General features: G+C 40.2%; 1 pseudogene; it reads left to right on the plus strand.

Annotated features, from left to right (window-relative positions):
• The first annotated feature begins 4,057 nt into the window (after positions 1-4,057).
• LOC148117426 (SH2B adapter protein 1 pseudogene) overlaps positions 4,058-21,632 on the plus strand; it is a 91,864-nt pseudogene continuing 74,289 nt past the window's right edge.

Raw genomic sequence — 21,632 nt, forward strand, 5'->3', positions numbered from 1 at the left:
TTAATCTCTCCTAAAAAAAACATAGCACAAGCTCTTTGCCAGGGTTCATTGACTTCCCATATTTTTTTTTTAAATTTCATCAGTAGTAAAAGATACTATATATACATAGAAAAAAGATATTATAATCTCTGCCTGGTCTATACCTGCTAGTTGACCAACTCTCTCTTTTTCTTTTGTAACTATTTCAGAGATGTTTTTCACATATGTATTGTTCTTTTTAAAAGATAATGATGATGGGATGGCCCTGGTGGCTCGCGGAGTCCAGCAAGGATGGCCGTGAGTCCCTGCAAGGCCATGTGGCCGGGGGAGTCAGGTGGGCAGTTATGGCGGATAAAAGGCTCATAGGACATAGTATTATTTAAAGAAGAGGGAGACATTTATTGCTTAAAGGAGAGAAAACAGAGAGAAAACAAAGACGTACATACGAGACGAAACAAACACGCACACGTACGCATCCACACACACACAAGAGAGAGAGAGAGAGAGAGAGAGAGAGAGAGAGAGAGAGAGAAGATGGTGGCGGGGGGAGGGTCAAAAGTGACTGGGATGGGCATGGTTAGTTCTTAAAGTGTCCCAATGGAATAGCAATATGTTTTTTTTTTTTTACTTGGTTTATGTGGTAAAAAGATCCATTTTAAGAAAATATCTTCCCTTTGCACTACATTTCCCGTAAGGGAATTCTAGAAGACAATATTGCTATTAACTTTTTCTTTACACAAGCCCTCTGCTGATGCAAAATGCCAATCAAGCTATATCACAAAAAGCCAAATTAAAAGATTTCCAGGTTTAATGGGAATTTTGCGCTCTTGGGTGGCCCCAAGAAGGAACCTGGAGGCCTCAAACATGACCAGAAAAGGGACCACGTGCTCCTCTTTTGGGAGTTCACTTAAATACTCTATGGGAGTGGTCCTGAACCCCCCTTCAGGGAGGGGTCAGGACCTGGCTTGCTGGAATTTGAAGTCCAGACCAATACAAGGATTAGGCCTGGGGGCTGGGATAGATGCAAGGAGCTGGGGGCTATGCTCCAAAGTTAACATTCCAGACTCTTTAGATATAGGGATTATGGAAAATTGAAGATATAATTATGAAAATCATTTAGTCTCTCTTTGGAAAAAAGGGCATAGTCTCATATCTGAGCCTGGATAGAGAGTACCAGCATTGGTGTCCCAAGAGCTTGACACTCAAGGGGGTGGTGAGGATTACTTTGTGAGATCTGGTCCATCGAGGTTTGAGAGACCTAGGAGATAACTGTGTGAGGAGTACTCTGTTCCTTGGGAAGAGTGAGGCAGGTTTAGGAGCATTAGGGTCCACTGGTGTGGGGACAGAGAGACAGCTGTCAGGGTGTGAACAGAGAAGGGACCTTAAAAGAGAGAGGTTGGGTAGGTACCCCTCTAGTGGAGAAGTTTGGATGGGAGGTGAAGGTTAAGGAGAAAAGGTCTGCCATAATGCAGGTCAAAAGGGCTAAGGTCCATAGGGGAACATGGGGTAGCCCTGAGGCAAGTCAGGGCAATGGGGAGAAGAGAGGGCAAAAATAACTTGAGCTCAAAGGAGAGCTTGAGTTGTTTTTTGATGAGTCCATTGTTCATTTGGATGGTAGGGGGTGTGGAATTTTTAGGAAATGTTGAGAGCTTCTGACACCAAGCAACATGACCCTGAGCCACCCCACCTGCCGTCTCCCTGGAGGCTGGAAACACTTTTATCCATCCTGCCAATCTTCACCTGGTGGGTCCAGGTTTCTGGCAGATAGGGCATAACCTCAGAGGAGGAGGCATAGTGCAATATCATGCCACATGATGATTTAGGCCATACTTGAAACAGTTTGCCTGTGAGGATGACTTCCTTTGTTTCTCTTCCCGTGACCTTAGGGCAGCTGTTAAGGCATGGGATTGCATATTTTTGAAGCTTTTTCTGTTGGGAAGACTCAGCTTTTCAGACATTAAAGCTTTAAAGGTCACTTTCACCACTTTCTTTATAAGGGCTTGAGGACCCTCCTCAACCTTTTTTAACTCTTCCCTAATATCTGGTGCTGACTGAAAAAGCAATGGGTAAGCAGAAGGATTAGTAGAAAAGGAACCTAGCCACTTTTTAACTGAGAGAGATCTAGAAGAGAAAAGGGAACATGGGGAGGATCTGGAGGGGCTCACCAGGGCGGTCCAAGGGTAGGGAGATGAGGTAGGAGAGGGAGAGGAGAAGTTGGTTAGGGTGGAAGTTGACCTTGAACCAAGGGAGGGGGTTGGGTAGTGTGGGCTTGAGGGAGTGGGGAAGGGGACAGTGCCTCTGGCAGCATTGTGTTGTGAGACACTGGCTACTAAGAGAGGGCAAGGGTTCAGAGCCTAAAAGAACACAGACATATGCAAGCTCTGTCCATTTGTCTTTATGGCGGCAAAATTTTTTTAGATCCTGGAGGGTGGTAAACTCAAGACTTAGAACATAGGAAAATTAGCCATTTGAGACAGATGGTATTGGACAGACAAGCCCAATTTAAAAAGATTTTGTAAGAGGCATCCCAGGGGCAACAGCAGATCTGGCTTTGAACTTCAAGTGCCCATTTTAAAATCTATGCCCATTCACGTGACCTAAGTCCACTCCAGTAGTCTGTCAAAATGGCTCCTAGGTCCAATTGGGATTGTGGAAATTGAATGCTTAGTGTCCCCAAACAAACAAATCTCCATTTTAGCCTGGGATGATCTGCAACACACCGTGCCCTCCTCCCCCGTCTGTGCTCTATGCACTAGAATCAAGTTCAACAGCTTCAGTCAAGGGGCTGGAGTGTTGCAAAAGGAAGCAGCTGGGCTGTGTTCACATCTGGATCCCGACTAGCTTATCCCCAAAATAATTACACAGAAACCATATTCTTTTAAACAATGCCTGGCCCGTTATCTGTAGCCTCTTATTGGCTAACTGTCACATATTGATTCAACCCATTTCTAACATTTCTAGACTCATTCTTACCGCATGAGTCTAGCCAGCGACCGTCTCGGGAAGGGTAATCATGGTGTCTGTGTCACTTCCCTTCTTCCCAGCATTCTGTTCTGTCTACTCCACCTATCTAAACTGTTGTCTTATCAAGGGCCAAGGCAGTCTCTTTATTAACCAATGAAATTAATACATAGACAGATGACCCTCCTCCATCACTGGAGGTTGAGGGAGCACACACAGAGATAGACAGACACACAGACCTCCAATCACTGGTAAAAAAAGGCCCTCCTTTAATAGCACGATGGAGGCTTAAATACCCAGCAGTCAATGGCCAAGATGTGAAAATCCCATCCTCTGGTCCTCTAGGCAAGGCACAGCTTTTAGTAACTTCAATTAGAAGGCTCTAGCAGGAAAGAGTAGCTGAAGGCCAGGACTCCAATTGGTCTAAACATCTCCTCCCTATTTTTTTTTTTTTATAAAACAGAAGTCCCTCCAGTCTTAGGTCATCTCAGAAGAGTAAAGACTTACCTGTCTTTGGGAGGCCCCTTCCCTGTCTTAGACAGGCCCTCTTATCTAGAAGTTGCCCATCTATGGAGGAGTCTTCATTGTTGGTGCAGTATTTGCAACCGAACCTGGAGTATGTTTGAGTTACTGGTCAACAGGCTCAGAAGGACTTGCTAAGTGACCATATGCTGCATTCTCATGGGTTGTCTGATCTTAAACAGAATTCAGAGATGAATGCCCATGGCAACAGGTATTAAGATTGCCAGCAATAGGGTCCCCAATCACTACTGAACCCAGCCTTCAATTTGGGCTATGGTATTCTACCAACTCTTTGGCTAAAAGAGGGCACACAGCTATCAAAAATCTGTTGTGCAAATTGTAACATTTCAAGGGCTATCCAAGTAACCATTGAGATGTTTCACCAAATAAGCGGCATTAGTAATATTAACAGATGTCATTCAAATGGAAAAATAAAAAATGTGAACAAGACATTTGTTGTACTAGCCATAAGTTCACCTGCTCCTACAATAGGGAAGTCTCTTAATTTAAACTTGAAAGTCCAAATTTAATGTGGAAATTCAGGGCATTCTGAGTCTGGAGAGCATCATTGACTTGTCTCGCCAGTTTATCCACGATGTCCGATACCAACAATGTTTGTGCTATTGTCAGTCCTGTGACCATGGCTGCAGCAGCAGACACCGCAATGACAGCAAAAACTGCAGCTGTCTCTCCAAAATCTTATTTCTCTCAATGCAGGGTCATCTCAGTCTGCTTAGCCTTTTTGGTAATTGACAGTGGTATGATGGCTGGTACCCAAACCAACAAGGTAACACTGGAGTGGTCATCCCAGCAGTCGCTCAGGCCACAGTTTCTGAAAGAACAACCAAGAATATCTTTTCTCCCAAAGGTGCTATTCCACACTACAAAAAGGAAAAGAAAAAAAGAAAGAGAACTAAAACAAACACAGGATTTAATAGTGCCTGGACTCTCAGAGAAATATTCCAAAAAAGAAAGATAGGAACTACACTCACTTGTACAGGATTCCTTTAAAGTAATATTCATAGCCCAAAAAATGTAACAAAGCATAAAGCATCACAAAGGAAAAGGTTTGATTAATAGAAGCCTGTTCTATCGCCATATTGCTTAAAGCAGTTCCAGCAGTATAGTTTGAGAAATAAAAAGATAAATACAAAGAACTATCTTGGATCACTGATCAATATAAGGGGGTTTCTTACCAGGCTTCACACACTGTTTTCTGCTTGATTGGGACTCACTAGGAGGCTCATCAAGAGAATGAAAGGTGTCATTCTCAGCCTCATCACAGGATCCTTTCTCATCATTTTCCACAGGCCGAACATATCCCTCTGGTACCCAAATGGGCTTCTCTGTTCCTGGAGGAAAAACAAAAACAGCTCCTCTCACCCTAGCCAACACGGGCGTGGGCTCCTTCCATTGTCCCGTAATAAGGTCTTTCCATCGTACTCATCCTAAACACCAAGAACTTTTATACCAATGTCTTTCCATGGCCAAGTGACCCTCACAATCCACAGTTAAAAAATTTAGAGTAAATAAAATAGAAGCTAATTGTGTATTGGGAAAGAGAATATACTCCCCTCTATTTATTTTTGTGAAATACTGTTTTATAACCATTTGAATTCTTTCTATTATAGCTTGTCCAGTAGGGTTATATGGATTACCTGTAATGTATTTAATATCATTATTTACACAAAAAGTTTGAAATTTTCCACTAGTGTATGCAGGACCATTATCTGTTTTAGTAACATTAGGTAAGCCCATATAAGCAAAAGCCATCAGGCAATGAGCTATCACATCCTTAATTTTCTCTCCACTATTCAGCGAAACAAAAACTACTTTAGAGCAAGTGACTACTGAAACATGCATATATTTCAGCTTTCCAGCTGAGGGTAGGTGGGTAACAACAATCTGTCAAATGTCATTTGGTTTAAGACCATGAGGATTTACTCCAGCAATGGGTGTATGATGAAAAGGAGCACAGACAGAACATTCGGTGGTAATCTGTAAGGCAGTGGCTCTGGAGCAACCAACATGGTGCTGCAAAGAACGAGCATTTAAGTGATATTTTTTATAAAGTTTAGAAGCTTTTTCTTCTGGGCTGGCAAATAATATTTGGGTATATGCATGTGCGAGTTGATTACCCTTGTTCAGGAGTCCAGGTAATTGAGTATGACCTCTAATATGACTCAGAAAAATAGGATCCCGCCCGGACAATTACAAATATTGTAAACAGCATAATTGTTATTTCATATGGGACATAGGAGAAATATAAGGAGCTGTTGCATAAGGAGCAGTGGGCTGCTTCCAGCCGCCCGGATCCCGGCTAGCTTACACTCGAAACAATTACACAGTAACTGTATTCATTAAAACACTGATGACCCATTATTTCTAGCCTCTTATTGGCTAATTCTCACATCTTGATTAATCAATTTCTAATAATCTGGGTAGTGGTGCGGGAGAATTATCTGTATTCTGTCAATCATATTTTAATAAAACGCTGATTGGCCAGGCAGGCAGTATAGGCGGGAAAGCCAGACAGGAAGTAGGGGTGGAGCAAAGAGACTGGGAGTATTCTGGAAGCAGAAGCTCTCTCTCAGCCATTCCTGGGCAGACCACCGAAGAGGCAACATGTAAGCTGTCACACTGAGAAAGGTACTGAGCCCATGTGGCTAACATAGATAAGGATAATGGGGTAACATAAGTTATAAGAGTTAACAAGAAGCCTGACCTAATGCGCCATTCAGTTTATAACCTTATGGAGTCCTGTGTGTAATTTCTCTTTGGGATTTGCCAGCTGTTGGGGTACCGGGCGGGACGGAAACCCCAACAAGCTGGCCCTCATGCTACAAATGGCGCCAACGTGTGGACAACTGTATCCACATAAAGCCTGAGACAGCTTGGGAAGTAATTCTAGAACAAAATAACAGCATTATGCATGGTTTGTTGGTAGCAGCAATTTCTCGTGTCTGCTCTGTTTGCTAGAGGCAAGCAAATGCTCTCATCTAAGAGACGCTTCCTGACTCAGCTTTAGCTGCAAAACCTTGCAGCTCTTTTAAGAGGTCCTGCCGCGAAGCACTTAAACGGTGTTGATGAAAAGCTGAACGCATGCTTTTCGGTTTTAAGCTGTAGCAGGAAAAAAGCTGTGCTGTTTTAAAATGTTGGCTTTCTGGGCCGTCCTGCCAAGGCAATCTCTGACTCTTTCAGGCAGGCAGTCCTACTGAGTGTGGTCTGTGAACGAAATGTTGCAGTTTGCTTGCTGGCAAGGACCTTGAAACGCCATAGAGTTGTGGCAGTGAACACAGCTCTGGCTGGTATCTCAGCCGTGAGGCTGGAAAGCTAAAAAATGAGCTGGATCTAGCCGTCAAAGCCACGGCTCTCCATATTGCTTAGTAAATTAAAGGCTTATGTAGTCAGAAAAAGAGAGATATACAGTAAAGAGAGATTCAAAGAGAAAAAAAAAACCTCTAACTGGTTTACAGTGTGTTAAAAATATATGCAGGCTAAAGGTTAAAGTCATTAAAAATAAAAAAAAGAAAGAAAGAGAGTAGTTGGGTGTGGTGGTATACACCTTTAATCCCAACACAAGGGAGGCAGAGGTAGACTGACCTCTGTGACCTCAAGGTGTGGTAGTACACACCTTTAATCCAGTGCCTGGGAGGCAGAGACAGACATATCTCTGTGAGTTTAAGGTGTGGTAGCACATACCTTTGAGCCCAGCACTTGGGAGGCAGAGACAAGTGGATCTCTGTGAGTTCAAGGACAGCCTGGTCTACAGAGTTATTCCAGGACAAAGATATATACAGAGAACCTGTCTCAAAAAGCCAAAAGTTAAAAGAAAAAATAAAAGATAAAATAAAGCTGCATAAAGATGGAAAATGCACAGAGAATCTTCATACTGTATGCTATTATGCTCTCTTTGAATTGTTTGATTGTTGAGGAAGGAGCAACAGCTGCTAAAGGACTGTTGTTTATAAATGCCGCTGAACTAACCCAAGATAGGTATTTTGAAAATACCTTGGCTTCAAAATTGAAGTCAAAAGGTATGTTACTTTGGAGAAGAGATTCTGCTTTTGTTTCCACAGAAAACGAGAGGCTCTGGATTTATTCAGAGTTAAGAAAAATCACCTTTGACCAAGGGAGGCCACCTGAAAAATCTCCAACAGGAACAGATGGCCTGGATGTCTGAATTCTACATCCAGAACATATTCAAGACTGCTGCCTGAGATGATCAAGACACACAGGATACTCCAGTCAGGACTTGATTATAACTCTAAATTTTCTTTAGGTCCCCATAAGATAATTAGCGCCCCCAACCAGCAGGAAGTAGCCTGGATACTACGCCCACATTCCCAACAAATGGATTATGGGTATTTTCCTTTGTTTAAAAAAAAAAAGAGGGAAATGGTGCGGGAGAATTATCTGTATTCTGTCAATCATATTTTAATAAAACGCTGATTGGCCAGGCAGGCAGTATAGGCGGGAAAGCCAGACAGGAAGTAGGGGTGGAGCAAAGAGACTGGGAGTATTCTGGAAGCAGAAGCTCTCTCTCAGCCATTCCTGGGCAGACCACCGAAGAGGCAACATGTAAGCTGTCACACTGAGAAAGGTACTGAGCCCATGTGGCTAACATAGATAAGGATAATGGGGTAACATAAGTTATAAGAGTTAACAAGAAACCTGACCTAATGCGCCATTCAGTTTATAACCTTATGGAGTCCTGTGTGTAATTTCTCTTTGGGATTTGCCGGCTGTTGGGGTACCGGGCGGGACGGAAACCCCAACAAGCTGGCCCTCATGCTACAGGGTAGCACCACAAAGTGGTGGCTTACTGGGAAAGATTCAGCAACACAAAAGCTCTACTACACACACACACAAAAAAAGGTAGTAACCGGAATCAACAACCACTAGTCATTAATATCACTTAATATTAATGGACTCAACTCACCTATAAAAAGGCACAGACTAAGAGATTGGATACGAAAACAGGATCCAACATTCTACTGTTTACAAGAAACACACCTCAAACACAAAGATAGACATCTACTCAGAGTAAAGGGTTGGGAAAAGGTTTTCCAAGCAAACGGACCTAAGAAACAAGCTGGTGTGGCCATTCTAATATCTAACAAAATCGACATCAAACTAAAATCAATCAGAAGAGATGGAGATGGACATTTCATACTCATAACGGAACAATTCATCAGGAGGAAGTCTCAATTCTGAATATCTATGCCCCTAATATAAAAGCACCCACTTATGTAAAAGAAAAACTTTTAGAACTCAAGGCAGTCATCAAACCACACACACTAATAGTAGGAGACTTCAACACACCTCTCTCACCAAAGAACAGGTCAATCAAACAGAAACTCAACAGAGAAATAAGAGAATTACTAGAGGTAATGAATCAAATGGACTTAATAGATATCTATAGAACATTCCACCCAAATAGGAAAGAATATACCTTCTTCTCTGCAGCTCATGGAACCTTCTCGAAAATTAACCACATACTTGGTGGCAAAGTAAACTTCAATAGAAACAAAAAAAAATTTAGTAACCACATGTGTCTTGTCAGATCACCACGGTATAAAGTTAGAATTCAATAACAATTCTAACACCAGAAAGCCTACAAATGCGTGGAAGTTGAACAGTCAACTACTGAATCATCCCTGGGTCAAGGAAGAAATAAAGAAAGAAATTAAAGTCATCCTTGAATTTAAGGAAAATAAAGACACAACATACTCAAACATATGGGACACAATGAAAGCAGTGCTAAGAGGAAAGTTCATAGCACTAAGTGCCCATTTAAAGAAAACGGAGAAAGCACATATTGGAGTCTTAACAGCACACCTGAAAACTCTGGAAAAAAGAGAAACAGACTCTCCCAGGAGGAGTAGAAGATTGGAAATAATCAAACTGAAGGCTGAAATCAACAAAATAGAAACACAGAAAATAATCCAAAAAATCAACAAAACAAAAAGTAGGTTCTTGGAGAAAATCAACAAGATTGACAAACCCCTAGCCAAACTAATCAAAAGGCAGAGAGAGAACACTCAAATTAATAAGATCAGAAATGAAAAGTGGGACATAACCACAGACACAGAGGAAATTCAGAGAATCATTAGATCTTACTACGAAAGTTTATATGTCACAAAGTTGGAAAATGTACAAGAAATGGATTGGTTTTTAGATAAATACCATTTACCAAAGTGAAATCAAGACCAGGTGAACAATCTAAATAGACCTGTTAGTCGCAAAGAATTAGAAGCTGTTATCAAAAACCTCCCGACCAAAAAAGGCCCAGGGCCAGATGGCTTCAATGCAGAATTCTACCAGAACTTCCAGGAAGAGCTAATACCTATACTCCTTAACGTATTCCACAATATAGAAACAGAAGAGTCACTGCCTAACTCCTTTTATGAAGCTACAGTTACCCTAATACCAAAACCACATAAAGACACAACCAAGAAAGAGAATTACAGGCCAATCACACTCATGAACATTGACGCAAAAATTCTCAAAAAAATCCTGGCAAACCGATTCCAAGAACACATTAGAAAAATTATCCATTATGATCAAGTAGGCTTCATTTCAGAGATGCGGGGATGGTTGAACATACGCAAATCTATCAATGTAATCCATCATATAAATAAACTGAAAGAAAAAAAACCATATGATCATTTCATTAGATGCTGAAAAAGCATTTGACAAAATCCAACATCCCTTTATGATAAAGGTGTTGAAGAGATTGGGGATACAAGGATCATACCTAAATATAATAAAAGCTATTTACAGCAAGCCAACAGCTAACATGAAACTGAACGGAGAGAAACTCAAAGCCATTCCATTGAAATCAGGAACAAGACAAGGCTGTCCACTCTCCCCATACCTCTTCAATATTGTGCTAGAAGTCCTAGCAATAGCAATACGACATCATAAGTGGATCAAGGGTATTCAAATTGGAAAAGAAGAAGTTAAACTCTCATTATTTGCATACGATATTATAGTATATGTGAGCGACCCCAAAAGCTCTACCAAAAAACTCCTATAACTGATAAACACCTTTAGTAATGTGACAGGATACAAGATCAACTCCAAAAAATCAGTTGCCCTCCTATACACAAAGGATAAAGAAGCAGGGAGGGAAATCAGAGAAACTTCACCTTTCACGATAGCCACAAATAGCATAAGATATCTTGGGATAACTCTGACCAAGGAAGTAAAAGACCTATTTGACAAGAACTTTAAGTCTTTGAAGAAAGAAATAGAGGAGGATACCAGAAAATGGAAAGATCTCCCTTGCTCTTGGATTGGGAGGATCAACATAGTAAAAATGGCAACTCGACCACAAGCAATCTATAGATTCAATGGAATCCCCATCAAAATCCCATTAAACTTCTTCACAGACCTTGAGAGAACAATCATCAAGTTTATATGGAAAAATAAAAAACCCAGAATAGCCAAAACAATCTTATATAATAAAGGAACTTCTGGAGGTATAACCATCCCTGACTTCAAACTCTATTACACAGCTACAGTATTGAAAACAGCTTGGTACTGGCATAAGAACAGAGAAGTCAACCTATGGAATCGAATAGTAGACCCAGATATTAACCCACAAACCTATGAACACTTGATTTTCGACAAGGGGGCTAAAGGTATGCAATGGAAGAAAGAAAGCATCTTTAACAAATGGTGTTGGCATAACTGGATGTCAACTTGTAGAAGAATGAAAGTAGATCCATATCTATCACCATGCACAAAAATCAAGTCCAAATAGATTAAAGACCTCAACATTAATCAGACCACTTTGAACCAGATAGAAGAGAAAGTGGGAAATAGTCTTCAAGATATAGGCACAGGAGGCTACTTCCTAGGTATAACCCCAGTAGCACAGACAATAAGAGAATCAATGAATAAATGGGACCTCCTGAAACTGAGAAGCTTCTGTAAAGCAAAGGACACCGTCAGTAAGACAAAATGGCTACCTTCCGACTGGGAGAAGAGCCTCACCAACCGTTCATCAGATAAAGGCCTGTTCTCCAAAATATACAAAGAACTCAAGAAACTAGACACTGAAACTCCAATTAACCCAATTAAAAAATAGGGTACTGCTCTGAACAGAGAATTCTCAACAGAAGAACTTCAAATGGCCAAAAGACACTTAAGGTCATGCTCAACCTCCTTAGCGATCAGGGAAATGCAAATCAAAACAACTATGAGATACCATTTTACACTGGTCAGATTAGCTAAAGTCAAAAACACCAATGATAACCTATGCTGGACAGGATGTGGAGAGAGGGGAACTCTCATTTATTGTTGGTAGGAATGCAAACTTGTGCAGCCACTGTGGAAATCAGTGTGACAGTTTCTCAGGAAACTGGGAGTCAACCTCCCTCAAGACCCAGCAATTCCACTCTTGGGAATATACCCAAGAGATGCCCTATCATACCACAAAAGCATTTGTTCAACTATGTTCATAGCAGCACTATTTGTAATAGCCAGAACCTGGAAACAACCTAGGTGCCCCTCAATAGAAGAATGATTAAAAAAGGTGTGGAACATATATATATATATATATTAGAGTTCTACTCAGCGGTAAATAACAATGACATCCCCCGCGGTCCTGTGTTTTTTTTTTTCACTGATACAAGGGGACTGATCTAATGAGAGTTCACCAAGGCCAGTTGGACTGGGACTGAACGAGCATGTGATTCAACCAGATTTTCTGAATGTGGCCGGATTCTCTGAATGTGGCTGACCCGGAGCCTTTCTGAAAAGCCATTGACAATGACACTGGGACTTGTTTCCTCTGCATATACTGGATTTTTGGGATCCAGTCTGTTTGGATACTCACCTTCCTGGACCTGGAGGAAGGGGGGAGGAACTTGAACTTCCCACAGGGCTGGAAACCCTGACTGCTCTTAGGGATGGAGAGGGAGGAGGAGGGGGTGAGTGGGAGGGTGTTGGGAGGAGGGGCGGAAATGGAAACTTTTATAATTTAATAAACTTTGAAAAAAAAAAACAATGACATCTTGAATTTTGCATGCAAATGGATGGACATAGAAAATGCTTTACTGAGTGAGGGAAGCCAGACCCAAAAAGTGGAATATGGTATGTATTCACTCATAAGTGAATTCTAGCCATAATTAAAGGTCTTTGAGCCTATTGTTCGTGATCCTAGAGAAGCTAAATAAGAAAGTGAACCTGAAGAAAATCATGCAGTTATCTGCCTGGAGATTGGAAATAGGAAAGAGTACCAGGTAACCTCGGGTGCATGGGGGGTGGGGGATGTTGAAAGGGGAGAGGGTTAGAGAGAATTGAATAGGGGAGGAATGGGGAAAGCTAGGGGGACTGTTATAGGGGGGAGGGAGGAAGGATGGATATGGGATCAGGGAAGTATATATCTCAACTAAGGGAGTCATTTTAGGATTTACAAGAGACTTGATTATAAAGGGGATCCCAGGTCCAAGGAGAGATCCCCAGATTGTTCTCTGGACAGAGTAGAGGGTGCCTGAACGGACCTTGGCCCACAACCATACTGATGAATATTTTGCATTTCACCATAGAACACTCATCTGGCGATGGATGGAGATAGAGACAGAGACCCACATTCGAACACTGGACTTAACTCCCTAGGTCCAAACATGAAGCAGAAGGAAAGAGAACGTGAGCAAAGAAGGCAAGACCAGAGGGAAACTTCATCTGACGATTGATGGCGATACAGAAGGAGACCTACATTGGAACACCGGACTGAGCCCCCTAAGGTCCAAATGAGGAGCAGAAGGAGGAAGAAAATGAAAAATGAAATCAGACCCCGAGGGGTGCCATCACCCACTGATACAATGGGACTGATCTAATGAGAGTTCACCAAGGCCAGTTAGACTGGGACTGAACAAGCATGTGATCCAACCAGATTCTCTGAATGTGGCCGTATTCTTGGAATGTGGCTGGATTCTCGGAATGTGGCTGGCCAGGAGTCTTTCTGAAAAGCCATTGACAATGACACTGGGACTCGTTTCCTCTGCATATACTGGATTTTGGGGATCCAGTCTGTTTGGATACTCACCTTCCTGGACCTGGAGGGAGGGGGGAGGAACTTGAACTTCCCACAGGTCAGGAAACCCTGACTGCTCTTTGGGATGGAGAGGAAGGAGGAGAGGGAATGGGGGGAGTGGAAGGGTGCTGGGAGGAGGGGAGGAAATGGAAACTTTTATAATTTAATAAACTTTGAATAAAAAAAGAAAATTGACCTTAAAATCTATACCAATGCAAATTATTCATATCTATATCATACCCCCCTTTAAATGTAAAAGAATATTTATAAACAATATTTGGCAACATGGGCACAGTTTTTCCTCTCCAAACTTCTTCCTGCTATATAGAGACGCAGCTAATCAGTTCTTTTCTGGTGTATACTATGTGCGAGTTTCATCTCAGTCTGCAATTGAGTGAAGTAATTTTTTGAGTGTGTTTACAGCAAACTTTCAGGAGGTTGTTATCTATCATACCATATTGGGATAGAAGCAATCCACAGGGTCTCATCCTCCGTGAAAACCAAAGAAGAATCTCTTTTCTATAGTATCATATCCTTAGATCCAAATTTTGAAGTCAAGGTATTTTCAAAATATCTATCTTGGATTAGTTCAGCAGCATTAATAATCAAATATCTTTTAGCAGCTGTTTCTCCTTTCTCACCATTGAAACAATTAAAAGAGAGCATAATAACATACAGTATCAAGATTCTCTGTGTATTTTGCATCTTTGTGTGGCTTTATTTTAACCTCTATTTTATTTATTTTTACTTTTTGAGACAGTTCTTTGTATATCTTTGTCCTGAAATAACTCTGTTGACCAGGCTGTATTTGAACTCACAGAGATCTGTCTGTCTCTGCCTCCCAGGCATTGGGATTAAATGTGTGTATTGCCATACCCAACTACTCTCTTTTTTACTTTTAAGAACTTCAACCTTTAGCCTGCATATATTTTTAACACACTGTAAAACGTTTAGAGGTTTTCATTGTCTTTGCATCTCTCTTTACTGTATATCTCTCTTTTACTGACCACATTGTCTTTATGGAAAGGAATAAAGTCGTGGCTTTTAGAGCTAGATTCAGCCCATTCCTTAGCTTTCCAGCCTTATGTTGGAGGTACCTGGAGGTACCAGCTGTAGCCATTTTTATCGCCACAACTCTATGGCATTTCAAGGTCCTTGCAAGGAAGCAAGCTGCAGCATTCTGCTCACAGTGCTTCGGGCTGCCTGCCTGAAAGTGTCAGAGTTTGCCCTGGCAGGACAGCCCAGAAAACTGGCATTTTAAAACAGACAGCTTTTTTTCCTGCTATGACTGAAAACCGAGAAGCATGCATTCAGCTTTTCATCAACATGTTTAAATGTTTCATGGCAAAAACTCTTAAAAAAGCTGCAGGATTTTGCAACTAAAGCGGAGTCAGGAAGCATCTCTTAGATGAGAGCACTTGTTTGCCTCTAGCAAGCAGAGGAGATCTCTCTGTATGGTGGCAGAAATTTGCCATGCTCTCCAGCCTGCCTAAGCCTGTCTCAAAAAGTAAAAGTACAAAAAGTAAAAGTAAATATAATAGAAATAGAAGTTAAAATAAAGCCACACAAAGATGGAAAATATACAAAGAATCTTGATACTGTATGCTATTATACACTCTTTGAATTGTTTGAATGCTGAGGAAGGAGCAACAGCTGCTAAAAGATATTTGTTTATAAATGCTGCTGAATTAATCCAAGATAGATTTGAAATACCTTCAAAATTGAAGTCAAAATGTATGTTACTTTGGAGAAGAGATTTTGTTTTTGTTTCCACAGGAAATGAGAGTCTGTGGATTCATTCTGATATAGAAAAATGCAGTTTGATCAAAGAAGACCACCTGAGAACTCTCTGGTAGGAACAGATGGCCCAGATGTCTGAGTTCTACATCCAGAACAGATTCAAGACTGCTGGCTGCCTGAGATGATCAAGACTCAAAGGATATTCCAGTCAGGTCTTGATTATAATTCTAAATTTTCTTTGGATTACCATAAGATGAACAGTGCCCCCAACCAGCTAGAAGTAGCCTGGAAAACTATGCCCACATTCAAAGCATCTCATGCTTTGTTTCACTTGAGATAGTTTTCCAAATCCTAGGAATTGAACATCTGTCTCTTAAAGAGGCCAATTTGGATGCCAAGATTCTAGAGAAATGATACTCATGTCTCCACCCATGTTTATTAAACCCAAAATCAAAAGCTATAGTTACCCTGATGATAAAACCACACAAAGACTCAACCAAGATAAAGAATTACAGACCAGTCTTGCTCATGAACATCGATACAAAAATTCTCAATAAAATACTGGCAAATCAAATCCAAGAACACATCAAAAAATAAGCCATTGCAGTCAAGTAGGCTTCATCCCAGAGATGCAGTGCTTGTTCAACATATGAAAATCTATCTATGTAATCCATCATATAAAGAAACTGAAAGAAAAAAATATGATCATTTTATTAAATACTGAAAAACATTTGACAAAATTCAATACCCCTTTATGATAAAGGTCTTGGAGAGCATGTGGATACAAGAATCATGTCTATGTATAATAAAAGCTATATACAGCAAAACAACAGCTAATATCAAATTAAATGGAGAGAAGCTCAAAGCCATTCCAATAAAATAATGAACAAGACAAGGATGTCCACTCTCACAATATCTCTTCAACTTAGTGATTGAAGTTCTAACAATATCAATAAGACACCATAATTTGGATTCAAATTGGAAAGGAAGAAGTCATAATTTTGTTATTTGCAGATGATATGATTATGTACATCAATGATCCCAACAACTCTTCCAAAGAACTCCTACAGCTGATAAATACCTTCAGTGATGTGGCAGGATACAAGATCAACTCAAAAAAAAAGTCAGTAACACTTCTATACACAAAGGATAGAGAAGCAGAGAGGGAAATCAGAGAAACTTCACCTTTCATAAATAGTATACTATCTTGGGGTTAAACTAACAAAGGAAGTTAAAGATCTATTTGCCAAGAACTTTAAGGCTTTGAAGAAAGAAATTGAAGAGGACACCAGAAATTGGAAGGATCTACTATGGCTTGGATGGGTAGGATCAACATAGCAAAAATGGTAATTCTACGAAAAGCAGTCTATAAATTCAATGCAATCCCCATCAAAATCCCAACAAAATTCTTCACAGACATTGAGAGAGAAATAATCAACTTTATATGGAAAAACAAAAAACCCAGGAGTGTCAAAGCAATTCTATACAATGAAGGAACTTCCAGAGGCATTAGCATCCTTGATTTCAATCTCTATTACAGAGCTACAGTAATGAAAACAGCTTGTTATTGGCATAAAAACAGAGACATCAAACAACGGAATCAAATTGGAGACCTGGATATTAACCCACAAACCTATGAACACCTGATTTTCAACAAAGGATCTAAAAGTATACAATGGAATAAAGAAAGTATCTTTAACAAATGGTGCTGGCATAATTGGATGTCAACTTGTAGAAGAATGAAAATAGATCCATATCTATCACCATGCATAAAATTCAAATCCAAATTGATCAAAGACCTCAATATAAATCTAACCACATTGAGCCTGATAGAAGAGAAAGTGAGAAGTAGTCTGTAATACATGGGCACAGGAGACTACTTCTACATAGAACCCCAGTAGCACTGACAATAAGAGCAACAATAAATAAATGGGACTTCCTAAAACTGAAAAGCTTCTGTAAAGCAAAAGAAACTGTTATTAAGACAAAAAGGCAACCTACTGAATGGGAGATCTTCACCAAGCACACATCAGGCAAAGGTCTGATAACAAAAATATACAAAGAACTCGAAAAACTAGACGTTAAAATTCTGAATAACCCAATTAAAAATTGGGGTACTGAGCTGAACAGAGAATTATCAACAGAAGAATTTAAAATGGCCAAAAGATACTTAAGGTCATGTTCAACTTCGTTAGTAATCAGAGAAATTGAAATCAAAACAACTTTTAGATACCATCTTGCACCTGTCAGAATGGCTAAAATAAAAAACACCAATCATAACCTATGCTGAAGAGGATGTGGAGTAAGGGAACACTCATCCTTTGCTGGTAGGAATGCAAACTTGTGTAACCACTTTGGAAATTAGTGTGGTGGTTTCTTAGGAAACTGGGAGTAAACATTCCTCAGGATATAGCAATACCAATCTTGGAAATATACCCAAGAAATGTCCAATCATACTACAAAAGTATTTGTTCAACTATGTTCGTAGAAGTGTTATTTGTAATAGCCAGAACCTGGAAACAACTTAGATGCCCCTCAAAAGAAGAATGGATAAAGAAAGTGTGGAACATGTAAACATTTCAGTACAATTCAGCGGTAAAAAACAATACTTTGAATTTTGTACGCAAATGAATGGAAAAAGAAAACACTATCCTGAGTGAGAGAACCCAGATCCAAAAAGATGAATATGGTATGTACTTAGTCGTATAGACTCTAGACATAATGAAAGGGCAGTAAGCCTATAGTTTGCAAGCCTTGAGAAGCCAAATAACAAGGTGAAGCCTAAGAAATCCATATATAGATCCTCTTGGAAATTGAAAGGAAACAAGGTTGCCGGGAAAAGTTGGGAGCATGCAGGATGCGGTAGGGATGGGAGGGGTGTAAGGCGAGAGGGGGAGAGAGAAGGGAGAAAGTAAAGACTGAAGAGAGCTTGGGGGAGTGGAAGGATGGAGATGGAAGAAGGATGCAGGAGCAAGAAAGAAAATATCTACATTAAGGGAGCCATTTTAGGGTTGACAAGAGACTTTGCTCTTGAGGGGATCCCAAGTGTCTATTGGGATGTCCCTAGCTAGGTCCTTGGACAACAGTGCAGAGTGTGCCTGAACTGACCTTGCCCCACTATCATACTGATATGATAGTTTATCTTGAATATCACCATAGAATCTTCATCTGTCTACAGATGTCCTCATCAGAGCAATGGACTGAGCTCCCAAGGTCCAGTTGAAGAGCAGAAGGAGGGAGAAGATGAGCAAGGAAGTCAGGACCACGAGGGATGGATCCACCCACTGAGACAGTGTGCCTGTTCTAATGGGAGCTCAACATATCCAGCTGGACCAGGACTGAACGAGCATGTGATCAAACTGAACTCTCTGAATGTGACTGACAATGGGGGCTGAGTGAGAAGTCATTGATAAAGGCACTGGGACTTATCTACTGCATGTACTGACTTTTTGGGATCCTAGTCTATTTGGATGCAAAGCTTCCTAGTCCTGGATGAAGGGGGGAAGGCTTTGGACTTCCCACAGGGCAGGATTCCCTGCCCTCTCTTAAGGAGGGATGGGGAAGGAGGAGGGTGAGTGTGGGAGTGGTAGGGGAATGGGAGGAGGGGAAGAATTGTAAATTTTTGATTGGAAAAATAAGAAAAAAATGAATAAATAGATCAATCAATCAATTAATCAATAATATAAAAAAGAAACTAGAGCTAATGGGCCAAGCGGTGTTTTACTGAATAGTTTCTGTGTGATTATTTCGGGTGTAAGCTAGCAAGGCAGCTGGGACAAACAAGGAGCACTGCTCCTTTCAACAGACATCATTTCTAAGAATTCCTTGTCTCCAATCCTTTCTCAGATGTTCTATTCTACCACAATTAAAACATTTGGCATTTTAATGTCTCCTCAGCCCTTTGGAAATTATGTCACTGACTCAAGACCCATTATTTATTATAATCAAATGTCTCAATGTTCATTGTGTGCAGGATCCATTCATCCATTGGTGCTGAAATATTTTTTTTGCATTCTAAGTTGGTGTATTCAAAAGTCAGAGATTCAATAAGTACTCTTCCAACATCTGTGTCTATTATTCCTTTTTGTACAGTAATGTTTAAACTTCATAGAAATTCACAAAAGGGTTCTTTCTGGTCCAGTTTAACTCTGGTGTATGATTCAATTTCCTAGTTCTTTAATTCTGTCCCAAGTATTTAAGGCTGTTTTGTGGTATAGGGACAAGATTTGTTCTTTGTAAAGTACTTGATTCTGTAGATCAACGTAAGTGCTCTTGCCTAGAATTTGATGTTGGGAAGTCTAAAATCCTTTTGCTTTATCCTGTTGTTCTATAAGTTTTGCCTCTTGTCTCAAATAACATTTCCACAGCAATTATCCACAATTGCTGAAACTAACTGAAGCCAGTCATGCAGGGTAGCCTTCTTGCTAGAAGTCCATGTCTTTACCATCTCCCTAACAAGTGCTGAATTCAAGGGAAAAGATACTATTTCTTGCTTAATTTATTTTATATAACTCAGTCCTATAGGTATCCATCTACTTTCTTTGGATACTTTTGGGGTTTTAGAACTTGATGGTTTTTTCAGAGTACATTAAAGGGTAGCAAGCTAAACACTTAGGTAAATCATCTCTGACAAGTACTGGCAATGTTAAATCTTGTCTTTGTACATTCTTTCCCTGATCATCAGCTTCAATAATTTCCTCAATTGTTTCAAATCTTTTTACTACTGTCTTTTGTAAAACCTGAAACTCTTGTCCTGTAAATCTTTCTAGTGATTTCATTGTGGCACCTTGTCTCTGGTCCTCATTCTGCACATGTGACTACAGGGTCAGAAGTTTTACTTTTAATGATAAAGTCTCATCCTTAGACATTATTTGAATTGTGGGTTAATACCCGGGTCTTCTATTCGATTCCATAGGTCGACTTCTCTGTTGTTATGCCAATACCAAGCTGTTTTCAATACTGTTGCTCTGTAATACAGTTTGAAGTCAGGGATGGTAATGCCTCCAGAGGTTCCTTTATTGTATAAGATTGTTTTGGCTATCCTGGGTTTTTTGTTTTGCCATATAAACTTGATTATTGTTCTCTCAAGGTCTGTAAAGAAGTTTGATGGGATTTTGATGGGAATTGCATTGAATCTATAGATTGCTTTTGGTAGAATTGCCATTTTTACTATGTTGATTCTCCCTATCCAAGAGCAGGGAAGGTCTTACCATTTTCTGGTATCCTCCTCAATGTCTTTCTTCAAAGACTTAAAGTTCTTGTCAAATAGGTCTTTCACTTCCTTGGTTAGAGTTTCCCCAAGATATTTTATGCTATTTGTGGCTATCTTGAAAGGTGATGTTTCTCTGATTTCCCTCCCTGCTTCTTTATCCTTTGTGTATAGAAGGACAATTGATTTTTTGGAATTTATCTTTTATCCTGTCACATTACTAAAGGTGTTTATCAGCTGTAGGAGTTCTTTGGTAGAGCTTTTGGGTTTGCTCATGTATACTATCATATTGTCTGCAAATAACGAGAGTTTAACTTCTTCCTTTCCTATTTGAATCCCCTTGATCCCTTTATGTTGTCGTATTGCTATTGCTAGAACTTCTAGCACTATATTGAAGAGGTATGGGGAGAGTGGACAGTCTTGTCTTGTTCCTGATTTCAATGGAATGGCTTTGAGTTTCTCTCCGTTCAGTTTGATGTTAGCTGTCGGCTTGCTGTAAATAGCTTTTATTATATTTAGGTATGATCCTTGTATCCCCAATCTCTCCAACACCTTTACCAAAGTGAAATCAAGAGCAAGTGAACAATCTAAATAGACCTGTTAGTCGCGAAGAATTAGAAGCTGTTATCAAAAACCTCCCCACCATCGTATAACTTTAAAATTTATTGATTGATTTATTAATCAAGCAGTTGCCTGTGTTATAAGATATGGTGATTTGTTTTAGGTGTAATAATCCTTATTGTGTAGCAGGTGTCACAGTTATAGAGTCCCAAATGTCAGCAGCACAATTGGTGGTGGCACAAACGGTCCTGTGCCATTTTAGTTTTCTGCCTTGGTGCTGGTTAAATCCTGACAAATATGCTTGGCTTGCCAAAATAAAAGCAATTAAATCAATTTTATACATGGAGCTAGGAGGCCAGAACTCATGAGCAGGGAGCACAAACCAGAAGTTATAAACATCGCCATGTGGCAGGGAATGAGGCGAGGAATATGTTAGAGCTTGAGAAATTTCCAAGTAGCCAAGCACTTGGCTCTGCTGCAGTGTGGGTTTTACCAAAAACAAACAAAGAAAGAATAAAGCTGATTAGTAGGTAAAAGCAAGTCAGGTAGGCAGGAGTGAGATACATACCTTCTGGGCTCTGGACCATTTGGGCATTTTAGACCAATCTACCA

The sequence above is a fragment of the Myodes glareolus genome, chromosome X, assembly GCF_982192425.1.
Source record: "Myodes glareolus chromosome X, mMyoGla1.1, whole genome shotgun sequence".
In the NCBI taxonomy this organism is placed as follows: domain Eukaryota; kingdom Metazoa; phylum Chordata; class Mammalia; order Rodentia; family Cricetidae; genus Myodes; species Myodes glareolus.